General features: G+C 40.8%; 1 long non-coding RNA gene across 1 annotated transcript; it reads right to left on the reverse strand.

Annotated features, from left to right (window-relative positions):
- Positions 1–2,200: 2,200 nt before the first annotated feature.
- On the reverse strand, positions 2,201–20,606 carry LOC308079984. Its single transcript, XR_013932657.1, has 5 exons — positions 20,500–20,606; positions 17,611–17,661; positions 13,780–13,865; positions 11,020–11,061; positions 2,201–3,234 (listed from the first exon to the last, which is right to left on the reverse strand). It is a non-coding gene; the product is annotated as an uncharacterized lncRNA (long non-coding RNA).

Raw genomic sequence — 20,606 nt, forward strand, 5'->3', positions numbered from 1 at the left:
GGTATTAAAGGGTAATAACCCCAAAAATAACTTATTTTCTATCTATTAGTCAGTCACCCCATGGAGACTTGAATTCGTGGATATTTTTTTGTTTTTGTCGCATTCCTAAGCCAATAATTTGATGACCAGTGGAAAGATGCTAATTTATCCGGTAGGAGACTCAAAGGAGACTCTTTGTGTCTCCTACCTGCCAGTCATCAAATTATTGACTTGGGAATGCATCAAAAACAAACAGATCTCCATCCATGGGGTGACTCATCGATAGAAAAAAAGTGATTTTGGGGGTGAACTATCCTTTTAAGTAAAGGTTTGAATTCAACTCTATTTAATACCAACTGCTGAACGCTGCGCCAATGCTTCCTAAAACACATCTGATCATAGTTGTCCATTGTGTAATCTGTATCTACTCATATTTCAGTTCCATCCATCCATTGACAGACAGACAGATAGATTAAACACGTGTACTATAAAAGTTCGATCTTATTGAGCGATAACAGACAAAGCCGGGCAGTCGTAGGTATGCAAATTGGATATGCAATTAAAAAGTACATTAATATCTGGTATGGTAATAGTACTATTAGTAGTTGGTTTAGTACAGTACTATTGGTAGATATATAACAATATTGATGCGCTATGTGGTATGTGATATTAACTTAAAAGTCAATATCTCTGTATGATGGCATCAGGGGTGCAATGTCACTGGACGGCCTTGCACGGCGTGCAAGAACCTATTTGACCAGGAGCACGCACATGCATAGATTTAAAACTACTTTAAATTCACACTTCAACAAAGCTTACAAAGGCTCCTGACTCACGCCAGGCACATTAACATAGGAATTAGCCTAGATGCATATCAATGGTCCATTGTGTGACCTATAGTGTAGGTGTTAAGCGACGTGCGCGTCACATCATTAAAATACAGTGCAATCACATCCCATATGAGCATAGCAACACTGGATGGCATGCACTGACCACACCCCCGAAGACTTTTGAACATAGATGTAATTTCTTGTGTTCTGGTGAATTTTGAGACATTGATAACAAATCCTGGAGAAAAACAGAAGAAATTATGATCCAGGAGAGTGTCTGGAGACGTGGTCAAAACCAGGAGATTCTTGCAGGATCCAGGAGTGTTGGCAGCGCTGATGTGGGCCAATAATTTTAATGGTGTTAAATAGAACGTTTTGGTTTTAATTATAATCCAGTTTGTTAATACATATGCAATTATACAGTCTCCAGTGGAACTGCTGGTTTAGTAGACCTCAAAATACATTATTAAAGCAAACATGCCATCTTGTAACCTTATTGTTCTGACCTGAGATATTCTGAGGAGAAAAGTACCTGTGTATGTAGAGTATCTGGAATATATACTATTTGCAAACAAGACAATATGTATACAGAAGATTGTTTTCCCCACACTTTTGTCATGTCAAGTGAGTACAAGATTGAGCACATTTTTTTCTTCCAGCCTGATGATAGATATTATAAGTACCTTGTAATGTTCTTGGGAATGTCACACCTTCTAATACTGGAATCATTGTTGATTAATGTCAACCTGGTTAGGAGCTGGGTTGAAGCCATACCATTTTGTATATTCATTGTATTATAGATACACTTCAGCATTTCAGGCTCATCATTATTACTGAATGGTGTCAATACCATGTTCAGGCTACATTGTGAGAGATTTGTCATCCCCTGGCAGGATTTTAGGATAAACCCTAATGTCCATGTTGATTGCCTCACCATCTTCCACATAGTACTGGGATTGACGTCCATTCCATCCAGCAGGCAGATTTGATAGTCTCACACAACGCTTTCAATTACAAGCTTTGAATCTTGCAAGCATCGAACCATAAATGACTAAGTGTGTAAAATTCATTCAAGCACCAGATTCTATAAGGCAAGAATCTTCGGCAGTTAAACAAACAACTTTAGTATATTCTGTTCATGTATGTGCTTACACATTAATGAGTTGTTGTATTTATTCCAAAGTTTCCACTTTTTGTTCAGCTTAAGTGGTAAAGAACCCTGATTGTGAATAGCAATTTAAAAAAAAACACATCTGTATTGATAGTAAATGTTAAATACATGTGACTAAATACATTACCAAACATATAGATTCACTTTTCAAACACATGGCAAAAAGAAAAATAAGTAGAGACAAAGCAGAGCAGATATAGTTTAAAGTATTTATTAACACAATTGTATTATTGGTACCTTTACTGTAAGCAACACCATTAATATATTTGGTATAATGTCCTATCAATTATTTTTACTATAGTTATTATGATTATATATGTAATTATGGTCATATTTTATGATTCTATATATAGGTTAATATGAGTTATTAGTGACAATTAAACAAATTATATTTTATGATAACTATTACAATGCCTGTAAACAGTTTATTATTATTGACAGATATATTATTGATGCTATAATGGTTATTATTATTACTATTATTACTGTTATTGTCCAAAATTATATTCTAACCTTTAAGTAATTTCAATATTTTCCAGGGTGAAGCAAAAAACCCGCCTCCTATTTCAGCCAATTTAGGAGTGCACGGGGAAAAAATTCTTGCACCGACCCCTTTGTTAAAAAAGGCGATCAAGCAAGCTCCTGGTAAATATATTAAACAAACTAAGAAATGTAACATTCTGAAAAATAAGTAAAACTTTTAGGGCTGCAACTATATTGATTAAGTGAATTATCTCAAAGTGTATTTTGTAGATATCTAATTTTGTATTTATCAATGAATCAATGTGTAACATTTTCCATAATTATTTTGGGATTACATTTATTAGTTTAATTAAGAAATTAAGTCCTATTTTAATGCTTGTATATTGGCTGTTTGAATAAAATTCAATTTTTTGACAACATTTATTAAAAAATAATTTAGTCCTAATAAGTGTTACAGTCTTACAGCCCTAAAAACAAATGGTGAGTTAAAACATTTACAACATGCACATGTAAATATAAGGTAGTGGGTCATGAAAAGGCAGTATACAATCCAAAATAGTTTGTTATGCATTTTTTAGAATTGATTATTTTATGTGTGAGTTTGTTATTAAATTCAGGGATGGCCAATATTGTGTTTATAGAAATTGGGTACTACCGGTTCACGAGCCACAACATAAATGACAATTAGAAATATGACAATTATTCACAAAGAACATTCCTGAAATGTAGAAAAAGGTTAAAGGCAAAAACAATATCAGTGCTGGACGGCTTCTGAAAAACAGGGAAACAAGTGTTAGTGTTCTTTTCAAACAAATGCTTCACAATCAGTAATTATGAAAAAAGACAAAACAATGCTACAATATGAATAATACTAGCGACAAGAGAAAAAAGGTGAGATTTGGCTGCTGCGTAATGGGAGATTCCAAAGTATAGGTGCGGCTACGATGAGGCCCGGTCACTACTTGGGCAGCTGATTCACATGTTCCAGTGATATATCCAATGACAGGGTTGGTGATCAAGAGGTTCCATTGTTCGCAATCCGTTTGTTATTTAGTGTGGCAGATGAGACTTTGCGCTGGAGTGGCACCAGAGAATGATGTAGCGTTGGCTATGAATAGTTCATACCGTCAAACGATCATCTCTGGTGACCACTATTTGGGCAGCTCATTCACATGTTCCAGTGATATATCCAATGACAGGGTTGGTGATCAAGAGGTTCCATTGTTCGCAATCCTTTTGTTATTGAGTGCGGCAGATGTGATATATAAGAGCAGGTCAGAATGCGTTTGGTGGGAAAGAGCACGATGTCCTTGAAACTAAGGTCTACATGGTTCCAGTGTTTGCAAGCTTGTCTTGCAGGCTGTGCACTAGTCCTGATCGGAGGATAATACGCAATACACAGGATCATGGTAGCTGTAGTACGTACGTAGTACTCCAGACTGTAGACATTGCTCTGGTCTTGAGATGTAAATGTGATCCAACAGCGTGTTTTTGTCAGTAGTCTTCTCCTTGATCAGTTGTGTGTATCCTCTGGACTCGAGCAGCATCGCTATCGGAGTACCTACACTGGCCAGTAGATTTTCGTTGAAATCACCACAGACTACGATGGGATGGTGGTCCATCACTTCTAAGGAGTCCAGAAGCGCCTTCAGATTTTCCATGAACGGGTCATCGTAACGTGGTGGTCTGTACACTGCAGCGATCAGAAGCTTGACAGGGGACTCTATCTTGACGACCACAAACTCGAGGTTTGTCACATTGTGTAGGTAACGCTTTTCACATGCCTGGAAATGGTCCTTCACATACACAGCGACGCCACCGCCATTCTGTTCTGCACGTTCAGGACGGCTGGTGTACGAGATGTGCTTGTTGCGGCTGAACATGGTGTATCCATCCAATTGGAGACTGTCAGCCACAAAGGAGCCGGTGAGATGCGTCTCGGTCAAGCACAGGACATCTGCATGGGTCAGTTCGTGATGTTTTTTGATGTCCTGAATGTGTGCCGGTAAACTTTGCGTGTTGTGATGGACAATCGCGAGTGTTTGCGCCTGGCCTGTCGTCTCTCGATACTTCAACAGTGGCATAACACTGTCCAGTGAGGCGGTCTTCATGGATTCCAGGGCAGCTGTGATTGCAGGATCAGCATAGATTTTCTTCGCATCGAAGTCAATGATGTGCAATCCTTGCAATGACGTTGTCCTACTGAGGGCAACGTAGGCCATGCCTGGTTGGAAGATCCGTTTCAAGGAAACCACAGCAGATTGTGTAGTCATGCCTTGGACTTTGTGAGCTGTGCAAGCATATGCCAACTTGATGGGAAATTGCCTACGAAGCGTGTTATTGCTCAGGTGTTCCTCATATCTCTCGACGTACACTTGTGTACTGCCAGGTGTAGTTTTCCGGTATTTCTGTCCTGCTTCAGGCTTGTCTACTACAAGCCAAAGCTTGGCTACTCTACTCCCGTCCTCGTTTACGTGCATCTCTACACTAGCCATCTTGCCAAATGTCCCGTTCACAAGGCCATCCTCCACATCTATGTTCCTGATGATCACGATTGGGGCGCCTTCTGCAACCTGCAAGTTGTCAAGAAGATCGTTCTGCTCTCCTGTACAGGGACTGGCAAGGCGAGTCTTGTGGTTATGGACTTGCTTGTAGTCTTCCGCGGGTATGTTGACGATGTGGCTGTGGAGCGCAGACAAAGATTTGGCGTTGTGTTCGGACACCTCTTTGTTGGTTGCGAAGATGTGCACAACATCCTTAGGACAACGGTCACGCACAGTCACTCTCTGAGCAAGGAGTGCTTTGTCTGTGTCACTCAGCGGATCCTTCTTCGCTTTGACTCTCAACCTATTCAGAAGCTCTGCGTAGGGCAGATCATCTTTCTGTCGCATGATCTCGGTCAACGTGATCATCTGAAAGTGTTCGAGCAGAAGGTCCGGTTGGCCTTCCTCGAGCACACAGAGCGGTTTCCCACTTGACGTTGGAGGGAGCTGGTAAAAGTCGCCTACTACAAGTACCGACATGCCGCCGAATGGCCTCTTACTGCCTTTAATCTCCTGCAGTCTCCAGTGGATGTAGATAAACATAGCCTTTGAAATCATCGACACCTCATCTATGACGATGATCTCCGCATTTCCCAGCTTTGCCCTCACGTCATCCAATTTGTTTCCCAGTCCTATGTAGGGTGGTTTCAGTTTTCTTGGCAACTTCAACAGGGAATGCAGTGTGTTTCCCGCGATGTTGTATGCCGCAGTTCCTGTAAACGCAGACAGCAGCACTGTGGGCATGGATGCATCCGTCTCTTCAAACAGTCTGGGGAGTCGACGGAGAATCCTTGTTGCCTCACCGTAGATGCACTTGATCAGGTGTGATTTGCCAGTCCCAGCACCCCCAGTGACAAAGAAGAAGAAGGGTTCGGGTTTCTGGTCGAGTACGCTCTTGAAGCACCATTCACGTACAGAGTGAAAGATGGAGGCTTGAGTCCGGTTGAGGTTTCGACACATTGAACGCAGATAATCGAGGCTCATTTGCGGAGCCGATACCCTGTGACCAACAATTGTACCCACCTCTTGACAACTGAACTCTGGGACGTCGTCTCGTTCGTCGTCTGCCTGTGGATCTTGATCTTGTTCGGCAAGACATTCCATCCTCTCAAGCTCATTTTCTGGGGCAATGTTGGCCCACGCATCTTCCGCAGGTCCATGCTTCATGAATTCCTCTGATGCTTCTTCCATCGATTTGCTGTGTTTTTCATACCTCATTTTGTTCTCATCAACAATGGCATTTGCGCGGCATGTCCATTTTTGTCCAGGTATTTTCACAGACGCAGAGTCGTAGAACTCCTTGTAGGTGGGGAAGATTGCGGTTTTCAGTGTGCTCTGATAGCGATGCGGAAGGTAAGCCTTCAGCAAGTTGCCGAAGTATTTCTCGGGGTCCTTCTGTTCCGAGAATTTCGCGTATCTGATAACTGCGGGTCGGCCATCCGTCGAGCGCTTCTTAATGGTTCCCATGTTGTCAGACAGCTTCAGGCAATCTGGCTTTTTTGCTTCGCTACCGTACACAATCCTGTACTCGGATGCAAATTCTGCTAGACACATGTTGTCAAACACCAGTGTTTTGGGTCTGGCGTTGTATTTGTCAAGAAGCCCTGACATCCACACTTGGTTCGAATCGGCTGGTCTTTTCTGCAGCAAGCTGAGCGGGAGGCTCATTTTCATTGCATTGTCATCCGTCGGGAGGAAGACAACTTCGCGGGAGCATTTCTTCAATTGCAAGCTGCAAGTTCGGGCCACTGCCTCCTGAGAGCTAACCTGTCTGTTTTTCACATATGCGTGAACAAGTTCGTTCATTGCACCCCTTTCGGTCACTTTTGTGGGGTCTATGCCTTCGACTACTTGTTTCAGAAGCTCACCCATCTCATGTTCGGCCTTGGATATGTAGGACAGCATGTATGAGATGCAAACAAAGTGGTCCAGGACAAACTGGATATCCATGTTGGCATTCCAGGCCTCCAGCAAAACTGGGTTGTAGTTGTTCACATAGCAGTCCTTGACTCCACGCTTCATCAAGAGGACCTGGACATTCCTCAAGTCTTCAAGATAGCTGTCGTACTCTTCGTGAGTCAAATTGCACTTTGCCAGCAACTCTGAGAGGTCGGTCAGTTCTGATGGCAAGTCCAGAAGTAGATCATACAGAGGTTTGAGTTTGGCCAAAGCAGCTTGTGCTCTTGCCCTCTGTTGTTTGCCTATGCCTTCTGTACTCTTCTTTGCACTTTCGTTTGCTCCTTCATTTCCTCCTGTTGCGCCCCTTTCTTCTTCATCCATGACTTCCTCCATTGGATCAACTGGCGTTGGGTTAGTTAACCAGGTTGTGTCCACTGGTGCCTTGGGGAATCCAAACCTGCATGTCTTGTTACCTTTCTTACAGGACTTTGTGTGGTTTTTGCTGTGCATCTGAACTTCTTGGACAATTCGGTGAAGCACAGGATTTTCGTTTGGATCAGGCAGCTGGCACGAAATGTAGCGGTCCGCAAATTCGCATATCTTCTCGTCCGAGTCTTCTCCAAGTTTGGGGGCGTCGGCTACCCACATTAAGGCGTGAACATGCGGCGAACCCCGGTTTTGATACTCTATTCTATGGAAATAATCTATGACGTGACCGATAGGGCGAGCATCAGACAACAGCAGTTTTGTATACGCAGAACGAACTCGCTTGTCAAACATTCGCATGGTAGTCACTGCGTTGCTTCTGAGGATGTCGCACTTCTCATTCCAGTCCAGCTTGTCAAAATCCACAATTTGGCCTTGCTGTGCTTTTATTGCCGTTATGACCTCTGGCCATCTGAATTCTGCAGCACTTAAGGTCAAAAAGAAGGTAGGTGGGCCTAACTGACGGACCATGGCAAATAAATCATACATGGTCTTCTGCCAGTAGGCTGGCGTCCCCCTCAGGGGTTGCATGAACCTTGTTGCATCCCGGTTTCTGACCAGTCTCTCAACTTCATGCTTGTCCTGCAACATCTTGTTGGAGATCCTGCGACCATCCTTGGTAAAGGGTTTGCCCTTCCTCAATTGAATTGAGATGGTGTTTTTTGCCAAGTGGGTCTCTGTAACAAACTGGGCAAAAAAGAGATAGCTTTGGTCTCTCGCAAAACGATCATCAACATTGAAAAGCCTTGCGTTGAAGTACCTGCTTGGTGTCAGTTTGAGCTTTCTCTTACGATCCAACGTGTTTTCTCCAGTTGGAAACAATGTAGGGAAGGCCCTTGCTTCGAGGTTAGGGGCTGTGCTATAGCTGACAGGCCTGTTTCCTTCAGCTGGGGCGATGCAGAATATGCCATCTCCGTATGTCATTGTCTCTTGTCCAATGTCATCCGGTTCCAAGCAACTGTCCAGGCCATGTCCAGGTCTCAGCGCATCTTGCTCATCTTGGGCAGTGGGTGGATGTTGATCCACTCTCTGTGACGGGTCGAGAGATTCAGTCGCATCGGCTACTTCCATCATTTCGGCGTCGTCACAACTGTCCATGACTTCGTCTGTGCCTGTCTGTTCAACAGTGGGTAGGTCTTCAAGTTCAACAGTGGGTAGGTCTTCAAGCTGGCCCTCCACATTTTCATCGTTGATGCTCTCATCATCTCGGATTGTGATGTTTTTGTAGTCGGGGTGTGTCTCGATGAGTTTCCTCAAGCCCAGTAAGACATTGGTCATATTGACAGTGTGAAACAAATGATGGCCTTTGTACCGCAGACGTCTCTTCAGTTTCACCCTGTACAAACGGGATGAGTCGAGCCTTCTGGGTAGGGTGTTTACTGTGGTTTCCACGTCTGCTGGCACGCACACCACAGCACCATATATAGCACTCTGTTTGCCTTTAGGAAGTGTGAGAATCTTGGCAAATGGTATGTCTATTGCCGATAATTGTCTTTCCAGCACATTGAGTTGGCGGAGCTCTGGAGGAATGGGTGCAAGTTCCAGGTTGTTTGCGACAGCCAAGCGTGGCATTCTTCCTGCTACTACACTTTTGTGACAGCATTGACAAATCCACTCTTTTCGCCTTTCTTCGGGTACAGTGCAATCTTCCGGCCCTCCACATTGATCATCACACGAATGAAGGTATTTGCCTGTTAAGCAGGCAGCAACCACGGCGGGTTTGATCGTGTAATTTGACCGATGACAAACATTCACTTGACCAGCGAAAAGAGTCCGATGGCACGTTGTGCACACAAAAGTTGGTCCATGTTTTATGACTTTATGGAAACTCGCTATAGCGCCTTGTAGTAGCCCATTCTGTTGGGGTGCGGGAGCTACATCTATCCTCACAGTATCTAAATCTTTACTCGCTTTTACAGCAATGCCCCGTTTGCGCAGGATATCACATAAGTCCTTGTATCTATTTCTTATTCTTATTGAACGTCGGATGTCAACGCGCATCTTGAAGAATGGGACCGTTTTGCATCTGCGGGCCATGTAGGACTTCATGTGTTCCCTAACCTTTTCGCTGAACTCAACTCCTTTGAACCTCTTGGTCCCATAAGCCTTCCGCTTCCCTCTAAACACCTCATCTTCTTTGTACCTCTTGTTCTCATAAGCCTTCTTGTTCTCTCTAAACTCCTCTTCATGTAATCTCCTTTTCCTATATGCCTTGTTCTTCTCTCTAAACTCCTCATCTTCACTGAATCTCCTGTTGAAATATGCCTTCTTGAATTTGTTTTGCTGTTTCTTGAATTTTTCATTTGTTATACATCTCATGGCAATGTATTTGTTCATAGTCCTAGGTTTTTCCTTGGTATCAGATTGTAGTTTATCCTTTCTTTGTCTCTCCGTTATTTTCTTTTTCCGTGCTTTACTCATTTTGTTGATGTTTTCACTTGTAGTGGGTGACATCACTTGTGATGATGGTGCATTGTCTGTGTGCAGAGAATGCTTCGTGACTGGGGGTACAGTGTTTGTTTCATCCTGGCTAGTTAGATCGACAGGCAGTTTTTGATGCAGGTTGTCAGCATGAACTTGTGTTGTTGACAGATGGGGTGACCTAGCATTTGTCTGTTCAAATGTCACTGGCATGAAGTCAAACTGCATTTTGTCAATCTTGTTTGATGAGTGTGAGAAGTCAATTAGCTGGTCAATCTTAGCGAACAGATCATCCAACTGAGTGAAGGTCATCATTACAGCTTTTCCTCCAGGCAAAGGTAGGCCATCAGCACTTCTCTGATGAGAGTCAAACAGTCCATATCTTCCAGACCTGTCTCTAAAAACAGCAATGGTGTGTGGTGATACTGTTAGGAGTGCATATTTGACATTCTCAGACAGACACTTAAGTCTTTCCTGAAGCTTCAGCCACCAATGCCGTCGGTAGGGCTCTCCCTCAGCTCTCATATATCCCATGTCCACGCTAGATTTTTTCACGGAGTACGTATTGTGTTCCGTTTCCACCTTGAGAGGTACTTCCTCCATTGTCAGCTGGCATGACTTAAACAGCTTTTGTCTTTTTAGTGTTTCTATTGTTCTTTTATACAGACTGTCTCCCTTGTCCAGTATCTTGTCAAGATCATCCATCTTCAAGTCAAGACCTTCATGTTGGTGTGCCAAAAATGTCAGACCCATGCATGTACACTGCCGATTCTTTGACATTTGGGAAAACTTATGATGATTTTGGCTTTTGGATGCCTGCACAGATTTGACAGAGGGTGGCACGGTGCATGCTTGGTCATTGTTGGAAAGGTCCATGGCCTCGACAATGTTGTCTTGTTCATCAACATCAGACTGTGCATGTTGCTGAGCTGTTTCTACCACAGGCTCCATGGCTGGCCATGGACTAAATGTGTTTTGTGCCCCTTCATCGACCTCTGTGCAACGGTTTGGTGAATCTGTATGGGCCAATTTAGCATCCCAGAATTTCTTTTTAGCGATAGATTTCTTCCCACGATAAGGCATGATGTCACCAAGTTTTAGATCTGAACTTTTATTAAAATGTACACTCTCTACCAAAAAACAACCTTCAATACTAGTGTAGCATTAGTCACAAATCACTCTAGGCCTCTAGAATCAACTTACTTACCGTTAAAAAGTCACCAGAGGAGCTGTTCCGATCTGATGAACACTAGAGAAAAAAAGAGAACATTTTCAGACTAGCGCTATAGTTTTACAATATAATTACATTTTATGACAGTAGATTTTCAGGCCGCTGCACAGCCTTCAAACCTAGTCCTATGTTGCACTGCTATGAACATGGGTCACTGAAGCATGGCCATTTGAAGTGTTATACACTGCTATTGCACATACCAAGTTTGGAGCGTTAAGCATATTCGGAACTGGAGTTATGGCTGTTTAAAGGGCACATTTTTGATGAAAATCTTTGTCTATGATCAAGTATCGGTATATATGAAGTCATTTCTCTGACTGCGTTGAGTTCTTTCATCTTTCCATAATGTGCATTATTGGTGTGATAGCAATCTAACAGCTGCATGTGTATGTATGGTGGTTATTTATGTAAGGTTATTTATATCCATCTACCATTCATGCCATTATGGCTATAACAGACAAAGCTGACATTCCCTTGTTGAACTTTAACTATTCAGGATTTTACACAATATTGACCAAAGCATTTGGAAAAGTATAACTAAAGAGAGAAAGTATTACATAAGAATATGTATACCAAAGATTATGTATATGATGAGAACACCATAGAATTGAAGTACGCATATCATCTGCATAGTTTATATTAGGTATAGCAGTGTGGGAAAATAATGCATTAATTCATAAGTTTACTGTTGCAAACACTAATGTTACCATTTATCTGTAGAGTAATGGTGTAACCATTTTGTTTTATTCCATTTGAATTTTTAGATTAAGAATGGCTGACAGCTTAGACTAAATTGGATCCTATATAGTCATGACCTTTTTAAAATGTGTGGAAACAGAATGTAACTAGAGAAAGTGCTCCTCAGGAGCACAGATCCCACCAGGGAGCAGGTTATTGTGGGCCAGCAATGTTTGGAATTCGTCAATCAGGATGAATATGAAAAACTGGACAGATTTATTTTTGATCACTTGACTATGAAGATAATGTGTACCGATTTGCGTGATGTTTGGACAACATTTGTGGGGCTAATTTAAAAACAATTGTTTTGCAAAAATCGGCCTCCTGATGGAGCTATAATAGGGCAATGTTAAGAGGGTGGCGCTTGTATCTCAAAGTAGTGCGAATGTGCGTGCAAAGTTTCACCGCAATCAGACGGTGCTATAATGATTTGCGGTATTCTGTTAAAAATAGGCCGCTCCTGCACACTTTAGATGTCAATCTTAGCTAATCAAGATGGAATATGAAAGGTCCAACAGGTCCGTCTTGATCACATGACTATTTGCGTGCAATTTGGATCAAATCTGAATGAGTAATATCAAAAATACGTTTTACACAAGTCAGCCACCTGATGGCGCTATAAAAGGCAGATGTGAAAAATGCAGGGCAAAGGCTTTTTCTTGGCCACTAGGGAGTGTGCATACAAATTTTTACACAGATCGGTGCAGTTATAGGTAAAACATGAATCGACCTGCTTTAGCGCCACCATGAGGTTGACGTGACATTTTTCAAGTGGCATTTCTTCCTCTGCCTGGGTATGTGCTTGCAAAATGTCACAGAAATTGCACGCCGTGTTCATGATTTGAGGCATTTAGTTCAAAACGGAGCACTCCTGCAAACTTTGGACGGCAATCTTAGCCAATCAGGATGGAATATGACAAATCTGAAATACCAGTTTGTTTAATGACAATAGTGACTGTGTACGGATTAGCGTCATGTTTGGACAACACGTGTAGGAGCACGGTCAAAAGTGTGTTTTGCAAAAATCGGCCTCCTGGTGGGACAATTAGAGGCCCATGTGACTAATTTGGGACAGAATTCTGCTCAGGCATCCAGAGAGAGTATGTGTACAGTTTCACTGTGCACACACAGTGAAACTGTGGTACCGTTCAAGCCAACGGTACCAGAGATTGACCGTCCACAGACAGAATGACACACACACACGGACGGACAGGGTGCAAAACAGTCTCAGCCATGCCTTCCGGCCTGGCGGAGACACTAAAGTGTGCAAAATAAGCTAAAATAATAGGAGTTGACATTTAAAAAATAAAGAAAATGTGTTCAAGTAAGCTAATAATATGGGGACCAACAAAATAATTTGGGGACCCCTCTGGGAATCTTGATAACCCCATGCATGTAATGCGCCGATCTCTGTGAGGACGGCAGTCAGAGATTATTCCATGATTTTTCAAAAGGTACAGTAAAATCACCGTTTTTGCTGGCAGCACTGGCACACTATTGATATGGCAGTCAAAGAGTTAAAGGGGTAGTTCACCCCCAAAATAACTTTTTTTCTATTGATTACTCACCCCATGGAGCCTTGAATTCATAGATATTTTTTAGTTTTTGTCACATTCCTAAGCCAATAATTTGATTATAATAAATTTGTCCCCATTGATTCCGGTAGGAGACACAAATGCATTTGTGTCTCCTACCGGAATCAATGGGGACAAATTTATTATAATCAAATAATAAAGGAAGGAATGCGACTACAACAAAAAAATATCCATGAATTCAAGGCTCCATTCACTCCCCAGTCATGGGGTGAGTAATCCATAGAAAAAAAGTTATTTTGGGGATGAACTACTCCTTTAAGCTACATAGAGTAAATATATTGGCAATGATTCCTTAAAAACAGAATGGATTGACCCCAAGACAATATCCATATGCCAACATTAGATAGTTATCTAAAAGGCTTTGATTTGCAGTTGCACATGTGTCATGTTATGTTAAACAAACCTTGCAGTAGTGCAGTCTGGGATGGTCCCCTCAGTGCACAGCTGTGTTGGCCAAGATATCAGGTCCGGTGTACAGCCACGCCACAGCTGAAAATTCCAATCAAAAACACTGTATTTTAGACAAATTGATAAAAGTAAATGCATATAGTGACATTGGTAGATCTACAAGCTCACAAGTGATCTACAATCTGACAAGTGAGCTTGTAGATCGGCTATCTAAAATAAGGCTAAAAGTTTACAGTGAGCTTGTAGATCTGCTATTTTCAAATATGTATAATGCCTTGTTATGACATGGCTACAGATGTCTGCCAATTTGTGAGATAATTGGAAAATAGCAGATGTAATCGCATTGTGAGCTTGTAGATCTGCAATTTTCAAATAGCCAAAGTTTAAATATGGCTGAAGTGGTTAATGAAGCCTATGTTTTTTAAACAATAATCAAAATCTAGAAGTAGCAAAGTTTTAAAATAATTGTAGTGGATTACAAGTACAATATTTGTCCATCTATGCCAACTGCCAACATACCAAATCAGCAATGCAACACTGTACAGTACTCACACCGCAAATGTACACAGATAGACAGACACAGTCTGAGCACAAGGGCGTGAGCATGTCAATATAGGGATAATAGCAGATGTACAAGCTCAGAAAATCAGCTTGTAGATCTGCTATTTTAAATAAGTGGTGTGACCATATGTCACCCACACACCCACCTCATCTCAGCCCTACTTTCTCCTGTTAGTGGCTAGTGGTTTGTGTTTATTAATCACAATTTTTCACAGAATATATATAACAAATGCAAGGTTGCATTTTGTGTTATATAATGAATTGTTACAAATAGGTGGATTGTGACACGATGTTATGAAAAACAATGATGTAGCTTACAGAGCTAGCTATGAAACATGACTTCAACTGTGTGTTTGCACTTTATCCATTGTACATCTACATAAAAGTCCTTGAAATTAACAAGTTTGAGAACCACTGCCCTACTTCATCATACAAGATTGGCATACAATAAGAGTAAAAATAGCAGATCTACAAGCTGCCAACGTGTGTTGGTGCTCCACTTTTACATGTCAAGGACCTCCAAAATGATATGCATTTGGCCGCAGAACTTTATGTCAAAATATGTTGTACCAGGGACCCCCAGAAGCACATATGGGAGTTAAAAATGTTTGCAAAGGACCCCCAAAATGATATGTATTTTGCCATAGAACTTTGTCAAAATATGTTGTTCCAGGGACCCCCAGAAGCACGATCAGAGTTAAAAATGTTTGCAAACTTTCAAGATTTTTCAAAAATAGATCTACAAGCTCACTTGGTGCTGCACTATGAGCTTGTATATCTGCTATTTTTGAATGGCCAAATCAATCTAAAACGAGAGCAATCCCGGTCTTAAAGGGTTAATACAAAATTCAGGCAGGCCTATCACTTATCACAATATAAATGTAAATCAAGCTATCGATATTGGCAATGCCTCCTTAAACACTGGCCCTGGATTGACCCAAAGACACTTAGGCACACACAAGTGGGCATGTTTGTTTGTCAGGTACTTATTAAAGCATACTTTCAAATGGAAATGAATATACTAAATGATATATTGCATCCACGACGTGAAAACACAGCAACCATACCAATTAACTACACCACTGTACCAGAATGCAAACAGTCTTACTTAAGTAGGGGTGCTACTGCTAGTATACTCCTTCTGGATGACAGAGTAACTGCCTTTAAAACGAAAATTGTGATTTTGAGAGACCAATTTCATCCAATCAGGAGGGAGAACTCATACAGGACACAGCCTATACAATCAAGTTATTGATTATGATTGGATGAAATTGCCAACCAACCCTTTATTTTCTGTTTAAAAAGGACCTGCAGAGACGGGGTGTTCCCTGTTACTAAACAAACACAAAGCAATGATGGCTATCAGCATATAGCTTTCTATAAACTGGACAATAGCAAAGAAACAGTGCCAATATAGATCTTGAAATTTGAAACAGACAAGTCATATTGTGCTGAAACATTGGCCACATATGGATAAGACAGACATTAATGAGACACAATCAGGGCCTGTTAATGGACATCAACTATGGGTAATTTATTCAACCCCTAGCCACACCTCTTATCACCCCCCTATTATCACCTTTCAGTCAGCTGACAACTATAGAAACTTGAAGCAACACATACTTGTCACCTGGATACCAGTGGTTCTCAAACTATGGTAATGTCAAAGAGCTTCCATTTTTTAGCCACAGACCCCCATAACCTAGTATTTCATGCCATGTCAATGTCAATAAGCCAACATTAGATCGAATAGGCTAAGTTTAAATAGGGCTGCTGAAACATGACTTCAACCTGGTGTTTGCACTTTATCCATTTACGGCCTGTACATCAACATTATAAAGTCCTTGAAATTAACAAGCTTGAGAACCACTGCCCTACTTCAACATTCAAGAGTGTCACACAATAAGAGTAAAAATAGCAGATCTACAAGCTTCCAACGTGCCTTGGTGCTCCACTTTTCCATGTGAAGGACCCCTAAAATGATATGCATTAGACCACTGACCCCCATAACCTAGTAACTCTGAGTGTGTTCACATGTAACCAAATGGACATTTATATTGTATCCAAGGGTTACATTTATACACTCTCTACAGTTAAAAACTTGTAGATCTGCCATTTTCAAATAGCCAAAGTTTAAATAGGGCTGAAGTGGTTAGTGTAGCCTATGTTTTTTAAACAACAATCTACAAAGTAACTCATGATTGATAAAAAATTGTAGTGGATTACAAGTACAATATTTGTCTATCACTGCCAACATACCAAATCAGCAATGCAACACTGTACAGTACTCACACCGCAAATGTACACAGATAGATTAGACAGACATAGTCTGAGCACAAGGCATGAGCATGTCAATATAGGGACAATAGCAGATCTACAAGCTCAGAAAATCAGCTTGTAAATCTGCTATTTTAAATAAAGGTTAAGTGGTGTGACCATGTGTGAACACACACACACACACACACACACACACACACACACACACACAAGATAGATCTTGAAAATTGAACCAGACAAGTCAGTGTGCTGAAAAATTGGCCACATATGGATAAGACAGACACAGATGAGACACAGGGCCTGTTAAAGGGCATCGACAATGGGTCATTTATTCAACCCCTAACCACACCTCTAATCACCCCCCTATTATCACCTTTCAGTCAGCTGACAACTCTATAGAAACTTGAAGCAACACATACTTGTCACCTGTACATGCATATCAATAGACAATAGCAGATCTACAAGCTCATAAGTGATCTACAATGAGCTATGTAGATCGGCCATTTAAAATGAAGCAACAAGCTTACAGTGAGCTTGTAGATCTGCTATTTTCCAAACATTACAAACTCACACCGCAAATGTACACAGATAGATTAGACAGACACAGTCTGAGCACAAGGCATGAGCATGTCAATATAGGGACAATAGCAGATCTACAAGCTCAAAAAATCAGTTTGTAGATCTGCTATTTTAAATAAAGGTTAAGTGGTGTGACCATGTTTGACCACACACACACACAATTTATTCAACCCCTAACAACACCTCTAATCACCTTTCAGTCAGCTGACAACTCTATAGAAACTAGAAGCAACACACACTTGTCACCTGGATACCAGTGGTTCTCAAACTATTGTAATGTCAAAGAGCTTCCATTTTTAGCCTATGCACTAGACCACAGACCCCCATAACCTACTATTTGACCCCAAGTCAATGTCAATAAGCCAACATTATATAGTTACATCTAAAATAGGATCAGGATGTTACACACCTTGCAGTAGGTCTGGGATGGTCTGTCTGTCACCTGGGTCCACAGCCAGAGCTCTAAAAAAAAAATACAATATTTTAGACACAGACTTATGAAAGTACATGCATATCAATAGACAATAGCAGATCTACAAGCTCACAAGTGATCTACAAGTGAGCTTGTAGATAAGCTATTTAAAAAAGGCTACACGTTTACAGTGAGCTTGTAGATCTCCTATTTTCAAATATGTATAATGCCTTGTTATCACATGGCTACAGAGTCTGCCAATTTTAGAGATAATTGTTAAATAGCAGATCTACAAGCTCACAATGTCTAGCATTGTGAGCTTGTAGATCTGCCATTTTCAAATAGTCAAAGTGTAAATGGGGCTGAAGTGGTTAATGTAGCCTATGTTTTTTAAACAATAACCAAAATCTACAAAGTAACTAAAGTTTTCTAACAATTGTAGTTGATTAAAAGTACAATATTTGCCTCTGAGCTGTAGTGGATATTAGTACAAGTACAGTATTTTTCTATGCAAACTGACTTCATCATACAAGAGTGGCACACAATAAGAGTAAAAATAACAGATCTACAAGTTGACAAGTGAGCTTGTACATCGGCTATTTAAAATAAGGCTACAAGTTTACAGTGAGCTTGTAGATCTGCTATTTTCAAATATCTATACTGCCTTGTTATCACATGGCTACAAATTTTAGAGATAATTGTTAAATAGCAGATCTACAAGCTCACAACATGTTGCATTGTGAGCTTGTAGATCTGCTATTTTCCAAACATTAAACTCACAGTGAGCTTGTAGATATGCTATTTTCAAATATGTATAATGCCTTGTTATCACATGGCTACAGATGTCTGCCAATTCAGGAGATAATTGGAAAATAGCAGATCTACAAGCTCACAACATGTTGCATTGTGAGCTTGTAGATCTGCCATTTTCTGCCAAAGTTTAAATAGGGCTGAAGTGGTTAATGTAGCCTATGTTTTTTAAACAATAATCCAAATCTACAAAGTAACTAAAGTTTTCAAATAATTGTAGTGGATTACAAGTACAATATTTGTCTATCTATGCCATTTGCCAACATACCAAATCAGCAATGCAACACTGTACAGTACTCACACGGCAAATGTACACAGATAGACAGACACAAGGGAGTGAGCATGTCAATATAGGGACAATAGCAGATCTACAAGCTCAGAAAATGGGTAATTTATTCAACCCCTAACCACACCTCTAATCACCCCTATTATCACCTTTCAGTCAGCTGACAACTCCATAGAAACTTGAAGCAACACATACTTGTCACATGGAACAGTGGTTCTCAAACTATTGTAATGTCAAAGAGCTTCAATGTTTTAGCCTATGCATTAGACCACAGACCCCCATAACCTAGTATTTCTTATATATTATCTATTATTATATATTATCTAAAATAGGATCAGCATGTTACACACCTTGCAGTAGGTCTGGGATGGTGTGCCTGTCACCTGGGTCCAAACAGCCAGAGCTGTAAAAAAAAAAAGGGGATACAATATGTTAGACACAAAGTTATGAAAGTACATGCATATCAATAAACAATAGCAGATCTACAAGCTCACAAGTGGTATACAAGCTGACAAGTGAGCTTGTAGATTGGCTATTTAAAATAAGCCTACACGTTTACAGTGAGCTTGTAGATCTGCTATTATAATGCCTTGTTATCACATGGCTACAGATGGCTGCCAATTTTAGAGCTAATTGTTAAATAGCAGATCTACAAGCTCACAACGCATAGCATTGTGAGCTTGTAGATCTGCCATTTTCGCCAAAGTTTAGCCAAAAGTTTAAGTAGGGCTTAAGTTGTTAATGTAGCCAATGTTTTTTAAATAATAATCAAAATCTACAGAGTAACTAAAGTTTTCAAATAATTGTAGTGGATCAAAAGTTCAATATTTGCCTCTGAAATGTAGTGGATACAATAGTGGATAGAAGTACACATACAATTTGTCTATCTATCCTGCCAACTGTCTGTGTCGAGACAGACACAAACAAAGCTCCAAGGAGCTGTGGGTGATGTCACTGCCATGCGGAAGTAGTAAGCACACGTTTATAGCCGTTAGCATCAGTTAGCCTAGCTTACGAATCCTTGTTGTTTTTAACCCAGTTTCAGAGCGACGGTCGCTGCTTAAAGTTAGTTTTAGCAGATCTACAAGCTCAATGTTAACAGACAAAATATATACAAATGCAATGTTGATTAAAAGCATTCTGCGTGATATAATGAATTGTTATGGACAGGTCAAAATTGTGACATGATTGTATGAAAACAAAGTCACCCAGAGTCCTGGGGCCTGAAACAAACGTAACCTGGCGATTGCACAGGTTACGGTTGTACATGCACATTGCACAGGTTGTACATGTACATAAACGTTCACATTTCAAATATTAAGTTCTTAACTCATGGCCACGGATGTGCCAATTCTGTTCGGGCCCTCAGAAGTAACCGTATCTTCAGTATTGTTCAATAAAAAGCATTTTTATCCGATCGGTGGCCATTTTCTCAGCATGTCCGCATGCTTTCAACTACGCGGCCCCATCGGTTGGTAGGTGTACTGCACTCTGATAGAGTATGCCAACTATGAGAAAATGGCCAGCGATCGGATTAAAATGTTTTTTTATTGAACAATACGGAAGATACGGCTACTTCTGAGGGCCCATACATAATTATAACATCCATGGCCATGGGGTAAAAACTTTGTTTGAAATCTGAACGTTGAAGTAGATGTAGGGTCCAAAAAGGGAGAAAGTGCAAACACCAGGTTGAAGTTCATCCATGACCGTCGTGTGATCCAAGGCCATCAGAGTTATAAACAAAAAAAAACGAAACGAAAGTGTATATATAAAGTAATATTACTCACCTCAGACAAAAGACGACGAAATGAAAGTCTTCCGAAGAAAACAAAGTAGATCGATGATATAAAATGAAGCTAAATCAAGTAGAACAGTTTACAATAGTAAACGACCG

Source organism: Gymnoscopelus braueri (genome assembly GCF_963280865.1).
Source record: "Gymnoscopelus braueri genome assembly, chromosome: 23".
NCBI lineage: Eukaryota > Metazoa > Chordata > Actinopteri > Myctophiformes > Myctophidae > Gymnoscopelus > Gymnoscopelus braueri.